This window comes from Myotis daubentonii, chromosome 6, assembly GCF_963259705.1.
Source record: "Myotis daubentonii chromosome 6, mMyoDau2.1, whole genome shotgun sequence".
NCBI classification, from domain to species: domain Eukaryota; kingdom Metazoa; phylum Chordata; class Mammalia; order Chiroptera; family Vespertilionidae; genus Myotis; species Myotis daubentonii.
In genome coordinates this window covers 10,459,316-10,470,079 of record NC_081845.1, presented here as the reverse complement: position 1 = coordinate 10,470,079, position 10,764 = coordinate 10,459,316, and the positions used below count along the sequence as shown (strand labels likewise).

Below are 10,764 nucleotides of genomic sequence, written 5' to 3'. Positions count from 1 at the left end.
TATCTCTCATTTGTGCTCTTGCAATGCTACATGGTCTTTATATCTTTAAACCAAATCCATTTCATACACAGGCTACCAGATTCCCTTTCTTAAAGAACTATTAGGTCCTAACTGGTTTGGCTCAGTGGATAGAGCATCAGCCTGCGGACTCAAGGGTCCCAGGTTCGATTCCGGTCAAGGGCATGTACCTTGGTTGCGGGCACATCCCCAGTAGGGAGTGTGCAGGAGGCAGCTGATTGATGTTTCTCTCTCATCGATGTTTCTAACTCTCTATCCCTCTCCCTTCCTCTCTGTAAAAAAAATCAATAAAAAATATTTTAAAAAAGAACAATTAGGTCATGTCTTTTATCTTGTTCAAAGACCATGAGTAACTTCCTATTACCTAGAGAATACTCCACTCTAAGCATCTTAGCATTTATGGTTTCATACAGCCCTACCCTCCTTTCATGTTACAGATACACAGAATTAAGCTGTGTCTTTCAAATATGTCTCTTCCTTTTCTGCCTAGTTCAAGTTTTCTCTACCTGAAATTCTCTTGTTCCACTTCCTCCTGTCCATATTCGACTTCTTGAAACTATCCCCGATGACGTTTCCCCTACTTCCACACCCTACAAAGTAATCTCTCCTCCCCCTAAGCTTCTATAGTATTTATTACCATATACCTTGTACTAATGTTTTTTACGAGTATATAGTGTAATCTCTTCTACTACCTGTGCTGTTCAGTAGAACTTTCTGTGAAGATGGTTAACGAGCAGTTGAAATGTGGTTAGTGTATGAGGGCCTGAAATTTTTCTTTTTGTTTAGTTACTTTATTTATTTTTAAAATATATTTTATTGATTTTTTTTTTTACAGAGAGGAAGGGAGAGAGATAGAGAGTTAGAAACATCGATGAGAGAGAAACATAGATCAGCTGCCTCCTGCACATCTCCTACTGGGGATATGCCCGCAACCCAGGTACATGCCCTTGACCGGAATTGAACCTGGGACCTTTCAGTCCGCAGGCCGACGCTCTATCCACTGAGCCAAACCGGTTTCGGCTTTGTTTAGTTACTTTAAATGTAAATAGCTACAGGAAGCTAGTGGCCACAGTACTAGACTAAAAGATTCCTGGCCCTAACCGGTTTGGCTCAGTGGATAGAGTGTCGGTCTGCGAGCTGAAGGGTCCCAGGTTCGATTCCAGTCAAGGGCATGTATGTCCCTTGGTTGCGGGCACATACCCAGTAGGGAGTGTGCAGGAGGCAGCTGATCTGATGTTTCTAACTCTCTATCTATCACTCTCCCTTCCTCTCTGTAAAAATCAATAAAATATATTTTAAAAATATAAGATTCCTGAATGTAGTACAGAGATTATACTTTATTTCTGATACCACTACAGAGATCGCCTGAAAGCAGGAATTGCTTTTTCCCCTTATTTTCTCTACAAGCTTGTAGATAATAGGCACTGAATATTCATTGGTTCATTAAATATGGAAATCACATTTACCAAATATAGAATGGTTCCTCACTACTTTCGTTCCAAATTTAAGCAGATTAAATAGGGAAGAAAGGAAAGCTGAATGACCAAAACTTCCATCTGTTACTGAGAAACAGATGGCCAGTTCCACTGTAAAAGGACCTCTCTCTCTCTACCTGTCTATCTCACAACACTCCTCCTCTTTAGTCAAGTAGGAAAACTCCGCACTTCAAAGCTCTTCGTTTTAAAAAACTTTTAATTTTGCAATGATTTCAAACTTAGTGAAAAGGTGTAAGAATGGTACAGAAATTTCCATATTCACCAAGTTTTTAAAATACTGAAACATTTCTTGGAATTTAAAAATACCATGTGGTTGCCAAGGACTGGGGAGAGAGAATTAGTGTTTAGTGGGTGTAGAGTTTCTGTGTGGCAAGCTGAAGAAGCTCTAGAGATCTCCTACACAACAATTTAAATATAATTAACACTACTTACCGTTTAAAAATGGCTAAGATGGTAAATTTACTGTTACTTTTTTTTCACCACAATAAAAAACAAAACAAAAACATCCCACCATCTTCAAGCATGAGAACCGTTAAGCCATCTTTGGGGGGAAAGCTTTAATTTTATTATAGACCCCCAAAAAAGCAAATATCTTCTCTTTTGTCCTGTGAATTATTCTCCTAGGAATCAATCTGTTCTTGTATGTTGGAAACCCCATTTTCTGGAAGTTCTTCCTTATGGCTGATTTTAAATTTTATACGATTATCCCCTTTTTCATCATATTCCAACTTCAATGGAAATAAAATTGGTTCTTCAGAAAAAACAGTAATAACCTAGATTTGCCAATTTTTAGATTTTGTTAATCTCTTCCTGTATATGTGTCTGGAAGATGTGAGATTGTGTGTGTGTGTGTGTGTGTGTGTGTGTGTGTGTGTGTGTAAGATTTTTCTGAACCATTTGGGAGAAAATTGCATGCATAATCCTATTTACCTCTTAGTATTTCAGTGTTTTCTTATGAGTAAAGATATTCTTGTGCATAACATATTCAGGAAATTTAACACTGATACGGTATTTTTATCTATAGTCCATATAGTGCATCAGTTATCCTAATAATGTCCTTCATGGCATTTTTTTCTTCTGAAGGATCCAGTTCAGGGTTAAATATTGCATTTAGTTTCCTTTAATCTGCAGTTTTGTCTTTTAGGACATTCACAGTTTTTTAAGAAAACAGGCCAGTTATTTTATAGAATTTTCCTTTATTTGAGTTTGTCTGATGCTTCCTCATGAGGAAATCCAGGTTAAAGCTTTTGGTGTAGGAGCAAGGATGTATTGTTATACATACTTTCTCTGCCACCCACTGGTTCTTAGACTTGACCTAGTCACACCTATAACATCCCTGAGTTTATAAAGAATTTTATTTCTACTAAAATATGTACATATTCATTTCACCAAATACATTTTTTGTATAAAATACATAACTCTAGCATTTCAAAAGCAACTGTGCTTATAATGGTCTCAAAGACAAGTGAAATTTACTCAATAAGGGATTCCGTTTCTCTAATTCACTTCATCGATTATTTTAATACTGAGTATGAACATAATTCCTCAGAGGACTATTGTAAAGTATTAAAGTTAGTGATTTCTTACCGCTCCCTATGAACACATTAAAAACTATAGCCTTTCCATTTTTTAAATCATAACTTACTTCTACATCTCTTAATGAAATCGACTCTGTAGAGAAAATACTTCAATTCTGATTTATAAGTACTAATGAACACTTTTGACTTTCGAAGTGGTAGAGGTTTAGAACTGGTCCTATATCCCAAGATTTGGGGTATTTTTACATGAGTGAAAAGAGCTGGGAAAATCCCCTTAGGGAAGCGTGCACTGAAGATGAGCCGGGGGAGGCTCTGGCAGCAGGAACAGCGCTCACGCGGGAGCAGAAGGAAGACGGTCCCGGAGGGTTTCCCTGGGGAGTGAGGGCTGTTCCCAGGAGGGCACGGCGATCCCGGCAGCGCGGACGGGGCAGCAGGAGGCCGGCGCGTTTCGGACACCGTGAAAGCGCTAGAATGTTTGCATACACGCTTTTCCCTGGGAGACACGCCCGAGTGGGTGTCTGGCCTGGAGGAAACGAAGTATTTCTTTAAGAAGACAGAACGAGGCCTGCCCGGCTCCCCCCAAGTTAAAGTGTCGTTGGCTCTGCCTCCAGGACTTCGAGGAACGTGCAACGAGAAGAAAATGGAAACCGCACACGCTCGCAGCATTTCGATTCTGTGTGTTTCCTCCCGGGCGCACGCGAACCCCGGAGCAGCTGGGCGTCCGGGCGTCCGGGCGGCTCCGGGCCCGTCCCTCCCAGCGCTGCCGGCCGCGGGGCTCCGAGGGGGTGTGTCCCGCCGCGGGCCCACCTGCCGCCGCCCGCAGCCCCGGCCTCGGGTCGCTCGGGTCGCACCGCCCGCCCGCCCAGCGCGCGAGGCACGGCCGGCCGCTTCCGCACGGCCCGCGCGGACGGGAGCTCCGGCTCCTCTCCCCTCCCGCCCGCGCTGCCGGGGAGACCCTGCATCTCCTCCCCACACGCCGCCCTCCTCCCAGTCTGCGCGGCCGGGGCCAGAAAGTAAAAAAGCAAAAGAGCGCGCCGGAGTCCCGGCCCTCCTCGCGCACGGCCCCCGCGGCCCGCGTCCTCCCTGCGGCCGCCGCGAGACGGGCGTGGAGCCTGCGAGGCCGGGGGAGGGGTGCGGGGCGGGGAGAGAGCATCCCCGCGCCGCCGCCGCCCGCCGCGCCCCCGCGCCCCCGCCGCCCGGCCGGGGGGAGGCCTCGTCACAGCCGCCGCCTCAGCAGCGGCCGCAGATCTCGCGGTGTTTGCCGGCGGCCGCGCCGCCATATTGTGGGACAGTATTTTGATTTGCACTGGGCTGGCCGAGCCGCGGCGAGAGCGAGCGAGAGCTGGGGGGGTGGGGGGAGGGCAGCGAGCGCGCGGGGGGTGGGGGCCGCGGGAGGTAGGGAGGCCGAGCGAGCCCGAGCCGAGGCACCGGGAGCGGCGACGCCACCCGGCCCCCGTTCCTGACCCGCAGCAGCCGCCGGCGGGGCGACCCAGCCCGACCCCCTCCCCTCCCCCTCAGCCACGAGCGGCGGCGGCGGCGGCGGCGGCCGGAGAGAGTTGGCGGCGGCGGCCGATCGGAGCGGCTGAGCGGGGAGGGAGGGCGGGCTGAGGCGTCCCCCCTGCCGGGCGGAATCGGAGGCGGCGGCGGCGCTGGCGGCGGCCGTGGTGGTGGAGGCGGCGGCGGCGGCGGTGGAGACGGCTGCCCTAGCGGGAGAGGCGGCGGCGGCGGCCGAGGAGGAGGAGGGGGAAGCGGCGGCGAAGGGTAAGCGGACAGCGCTGCCGGGCCTCGGCGGGGTCCCCGCTCCGGTGCTCCCGGTCCTCCCCTCCGCTCCCTGCAAAGCCCTCGGTCGGGTCGGGGCGCCGCGGACTTCGCCAGGCCCCTGCGGGCGCCCGCTCCTTCCTCTCCCTCTTCCTCCCTCCGCCTCCTTCCTTCCCCCGGGGGTGAGGCAGAGAGGGAGCGCCCCCCCCCCAAGTCCCTAGACCGGGTGGGGGTGGGGAGCATCGGCCGGGCCTGGGCTCTCCCTCGGCTGTCTGTGTGGAGGGGGAGGGGGGATCCATCGGAGTCGTCGCCGGGGAGAGCCTGGGTGGGGGAGGGTGCCGGGGCTGGGGTGGGCCCCTGCCGCCCCGGTACCCCCGGCCACCCCTCCGGCCGGTGTGAGTTGGGGGAGCCATCCGGGTACAGATGACCTACAGGCGAGGTGTTGGGGGGAGAGACCAAGAGGGCTGGGGCGGGGGGAGTCTGGGGGAGAAGGTCGTCCCCTTTGCAGTGGTGGTTGTCTGCAGCCTGGAAGTGGGGAGCACGCCCCGCTGTGGTCCCGCGGGGGCCCCCCTCGGTTGCACAGGGCAGCCCTAGCGTTCTGGTGGGTCGGCGGCAAACCCTGACATTGCGCTTGCGGCCGGGCAGGTGACAGGTGTATCCTTCGGCTGCTGATGCTGCGGTGTGGCTCGGGCAGAGCTGGATCCCCGAGGGTCAGCCCGTGTGAGCGTGTCTGTGTGTGTTTGGCCACGTTTCATTCCATATATAGTATATTTGAGACGTTAGGTTTCCATTCTTCAAGTCAGCTTAATTGTGGTGGAGAAATTCTTCAAATGTTTATGATAAGAGGGGTTTGGGGGGGGGGTGCAGCCTCTCAGGGGTCTCGGATTCACACAGTGCAGGTCCCCAGGGCAGTGTCAGGCCGTTTTCATTGCCCTTATTCATGGGAAAGTCCTTGAACACTCAGGTGGTATTCGAGGCAGCAGTGAGGCAGTAGAATTTTGCATCCATTTTGTCTGTTTTAGGTAAGTTTGTCAAGTGTCGAAATTCAGGGTGAGGTTGATTCATATTTTATAGAAGGAGTTAATTGGCGCTTTAGTTCACTCAAAAGAGTATGTTGCTCATTATGCAATTTTCAGATTTGGCCGGGAATTTCGGTGGGCAAGGAATAGAATTTTTGCTTTCAGTTTTTATACTACTACTGCTCTTCAGACAGTAGCAGGGTATTGACATCTTTTTTTTAAAAAAAAAATACCTTTAAACTTTTTTATAACAATGAAGTCGTGATTGATTTTAAGTGTTGACAGCTTGAGACTTTAGATTTTGCATTCTCTAATAAAGGAAGGCATGCTTTTCATCTTATTGTATGCCTTGGCTGAGCACATAAATGAGAAACAATGGAATTGTTAGATAAATGAGCCACAAATTAAATGAGGGCCAAGTTAGTTTTCAAAGGATCCTATAGTTTTTAAAAAATGTGTATGGGACAAATATATTGAATGATGTTACTATCAGTGTGTTAACAGGAAATAGAACAAAAATTCCAGTGATTCAGAACTTCTGTTGGGGTTTTTCCCCTCTTAAAATCTACTCAGTTTTTAATAGAAGGTGCTTAAGATTTAAATCTTTAAAGGATCAACTGAAAGTGTAATGTGTTAATTAGATAAGTAAGTCATCCAGTAAGTATACCTCCATTATTTCAGTTTTCTCGTGGGTGCATGGAATAACTTTTCCTACGTTTAAAAGTGTTATTAAAGGACAGACACAACCCTCTTTAGTGAATTGTCACTTGTAGAACCTGTGCTTTTGTAACTCATTAAGAAGTGGGAAACGGTCAGACTCTCATATATTACAGATTTCCTGAAAAATAATTTTAACCTGGCTCAATCTCATTTGATGGAAATAGTACTTATATTTGGCCCTCTTTTTAGTGGAAAGAAGAGCTTGCCTTCAGCTAAGGATATTGTTTAAAACTTGCATACCAGTTATTACACCTAATGAGAGGAGGGGTTTTTAAACTCTGCAGAGTTAAAGTAGGTACTACCCAGATCCCCAGTTATGTCATTATTGAGAATTGCTTCTTTAGTGTTAGCAACACATTATACTTGAGTAAATGTCTTAACATGATTGGTCTTGTGTGTCTTGATAGAAGTAAAAGTTTATTTACTTCTGTAGTTTTTCCTGTAAGGAAAATTCTTAAAATACTGTTTAGGATGAAATGTATGTACATGTCTATGAACATACTACATTTTGAAAAATAGGTGTAATGTAGACTATGAGTTTCATGCCAAAAAAAAAAAAAATCTGTGGGAATGTCTGAATTTTCTAAAACAGCAGTTTTTTAGTTATATAAACTGATCAAGACTAAAAGTTTATTTTTTAAAGTTGAAAGGGAAATTTTTGCCTTGTTAAAATATTTTGAAAAAAAGTCCTTGATAATCTTTATAATATGTAAAGTCCATAAATAAAAGTATAATTCAGAATGGCTTCAATTCCATTATATCTCTACTGTCTAGGCCCCCATGACCCAGAGAAGTATAGTAGTAGCGTTTTTTCCTTATTTCATTTACATTATCTTTATTTGATCCTCTAAATAAGTTGGGACTCTCTAAAATAGAAGGATAATGAGGTAATAACAGAGGCAAATGTGATAATTGGGGCAAAATAGTAAGAAGGAGAAGTTAGGGGTTATGGTAGAGGATTAGATAAACAGTTTTAGGCAGCTAGGAATTTGGAGATGTAGGTAGTGGTGGCTGCCAAGCATAGGAAAGTGATCATACTGTACTGAGCTGTACTAAGGAGATTTGCTCTAATCTTTTGATAGACTCTGACAATATATATATGTCATCTTATTTTGAACCCTCTGTATTAAGATGGTAGGGATTTGGGGGCAATATATTGTGTGAAATTTGAATATATGTATATTCATACTTATTTACCTCTGGCTCATATTTCCAAAATACTTACTGTATTTTAATATTTCATGAATGATTCTGATCCTAAAAAACCAAGGATACTTGCTTTATCAGAAAGCTGAAGAGCCTGAGTAAGTTTACTCTTAGGCTAGTATGTATTGAATATACTTTTTACATTCTCTTTAGTTAGCCACTACACTTGATTATCTTGATAGTCAGATTAAGAATGGCTGTCTTTGTCTTCTAAGTATTCCATCCCTTAAAATAATATTTTTAGTAGTAAGTACTTACTACTTCTAGCCAGCTACATTAAAGTTATGCTTTTCGCTTAGACTTTTCATTTGGATTTTTGACTCATTTCAGAATATGCTTAGTTTCTAGTTTTTTAATCCTCAGAAAACGAGTGAGCTACTGTTAAAAGCACTGCTAACAAGTTGATGTTTCAGAAAGATATCCACGTCAGAATTGCCACAAAATGAAATCGTGGATATATATTCCCTATGAAAATTGATTAAAGTTTTGGCACTTAAAATGCATTCGTTTGAAATTATTTATGTAGACCCTCTTATTTCCTGACAATGCTTGATAAATGAGGCTTTGCTGAATGTGTATTTCTAACTTGCTTATTATTCTTAATGTAAAACTTCAATAAGAAATTTTATTATATTCCTAATTATCTATTCCAGTTCAAATTTTGGTATTAAGGGAGTGGTAAATTTCTTTTAACCTTTAATATCTTAATGTTAACCTTTTTAGTGTTTCCTACATAATAAAAGAAAGAGAAACTAATGCCTACTGAATGCCTATTGGGTAGCCAGCTTTCATTTATTTCACAAATATTTATTGAGCACAAGGACCTTTGAGATGCTGGAAATGCAGCAATGGATATTAATTGACAAAATTTCTGTCCTCATATAGTTTACATTTTAGTAGTGGAAGGCATACATAAGTAAAATGTAGTGTGTCTGGGAGAAAAAAGTATTGTGGAGAAAAATAAAACAGAAAAGGGGTTTGGGGAATGGATATAGCCTATTTGTTCTTTTAAAAAATTGTGTAATGGCCCAGCCGGTATACTCAGTGGTTGAGCATGGACCAATGAACCAGGAGGTCAGGGTTCGATTTCCAGTCAGGCTACATGCCTAGATTGCTCAGTCCCCAGTGGGGCATATAGGAGTCAGCCGATCAGTGATTCTCTCTTCATCATTGATATTTCTTCTCTCTCTCCCTTCCTTTCTGAAATCAATATATATATCCCCTATGTAATGGCTATCCTTGCTTTCAAAAACTGTCCTATACATAAAAGTTTTCTTTGACTAAAAATGCACTTTATAACTTGGGAACACAATTATGTTTCTACTTAAGAGTTACAGTTTCAATTAATATCTATTTCCTATTGTTAGTACTTCAGAAATCTGCTTTCTGACTCAGTAGAAAATGTGGAATTTACTATCCTGATAGCCACCTATTAGTTTTGTGATTTGGGACCAATAAGAATGTCTTACTTAGCTTCTCTGAGCTTGTTTTCTTCTCTGTAAAATGACTTATAATATCTGTAAGGTTGTTGTGAAGATAAATTATACATTTTATGTAAATTACCTGATATAGGAGGGGCTCAGTAAGTTGCAACTTTTTTGTTTATTGCCTACCTGGAGTTCTATAAAAATAGTTGAAGTTGGTTACTCTTCCAAATTCTCATAGTACTGTGTGGGACATTGTTTAATGTACATTTGATTTGAACAACTAAAGCAGTCTTGCCTGATAGTATATAAGGTTAATTAAAATGCAACTGTAACTTATAGTCACTAGTACTTTCTGGGGAGTCTCTATATACATGTTAGCTAGTCAATATGTTATCAGGAGTAAACTTGCTGTCTTCCTTTTTCTGGTGAAGAAACATTGTGATACATCTTATATAGGTTGATGAGCTAGGTGTCAGCATTTTGATAAGTAGATATAAATATTGTGTAAGATTCCAATTCATGGAAAAACTTGTAAAAGGTTTAAAACAGTGCCTGGCATATTGTAAATATTCAGTAAATGTTTGCTATTGTCATATTTATTACTCCTTTATTGTGTGAAGAGAGGTAATGCAAAGAATTTACTTTTACAAAGATCAAATAATGTGAATGAGTTTCTTGAGAAAAGAGTAGAATAGGCAATCAAACTGCAATTGTTTTTCATTTTTTTATTAGGCAATCACAAAGTTGAATTTCTCCAGGACAGACCATGTTTGATTTTCCTTTCATCTTGACTTCACCATATCTTCAGTGCCTGGCCTATAGTCAAGCTGTGTGTTAAATGTCAAATAGTTCTTATTGATAGTTTTTCTTTGGTAGTAAGCACCTTCTGAGTCTGAAAAGTGTGTGGTCTAAACATGTCTTTGAATCTCAAATTTTAAGCACAGACTAAGATGTCATGCAAAGTCTTCTGAATGCCATTTTTTAAATCTAGCCAAAAATTTGAAAAGTATTCTAGAAATTGAAAAGAAGAAATCAGTTATTTGCAGCTAGATTAGTATTTGTTAATTTATTTCTGTGAGTTGTTGAAATTAAAGTGAATAGTTTTAAAAAGAGTTGAAAAAATCATGCATAATTATATGCTCTTAGTTGCTAAAAGACAGTTTTATCTATCTCTTCAAGGCAGTTTCAATAAAACTAGGTTTATACCGGCTTTATAAATTAAGTAGCTCAGTCATACACACACACACACACACACACACACACACACACACACACATACATATATACTTTTGATTTCAGAGAGAGAGAAACATCAATGATGAGAAAGAATCATTGGCTTGGCTGTCTCCCACACCCCCCATGGGGGATGGAGCCCAAAGCCAGGGCATGTGCCCTGACCAGGAATCGAACCCTGGTTCATGGGTGGACACTCAATCACTGAAACACACCAGCTGAGCTCAGTCATCTTCTTTTATATATATACTAGAGGCCCGGTGCACAAAAATTTGTGCACTCGGGGGCGGGGGGGTCCCTCAGCCCGGCCTGTGCCCTCTCGAAGTCTGGGACCCCTGAGGGGATGACC

General features: G+C 43.3%; 1 protein-coding gene across 8 annotated transcripts in view; it reads left to right on the top strand.

Moving 5' to 3' along the window:
• Positions 1-4,669: 4,669 nt before the first annotated feature.
• TAB2 (TGF-beta activated kinase 1 (MAP3K7) binding protein 2) overlaps positions 4,670-10,764 on the top strand; it is a 62,159-nt gene continuing 56,064 nt past the window's right edge. For 7 of the 8 annotated variants that reach the window (XM_059700096.1, XM_059700095.1, XM_059700091.1 and 4 more), the window contains exon 1: positions 4,670-4,813. The gene's annotated coding sequence lies outside the window, so the exon portion shown is untranslated. The remainder of the gene's footprint in view (positions 4,814-10,764) is intronic. The other variant, XM_059700094.1, reaches the window with a different exon arrangement.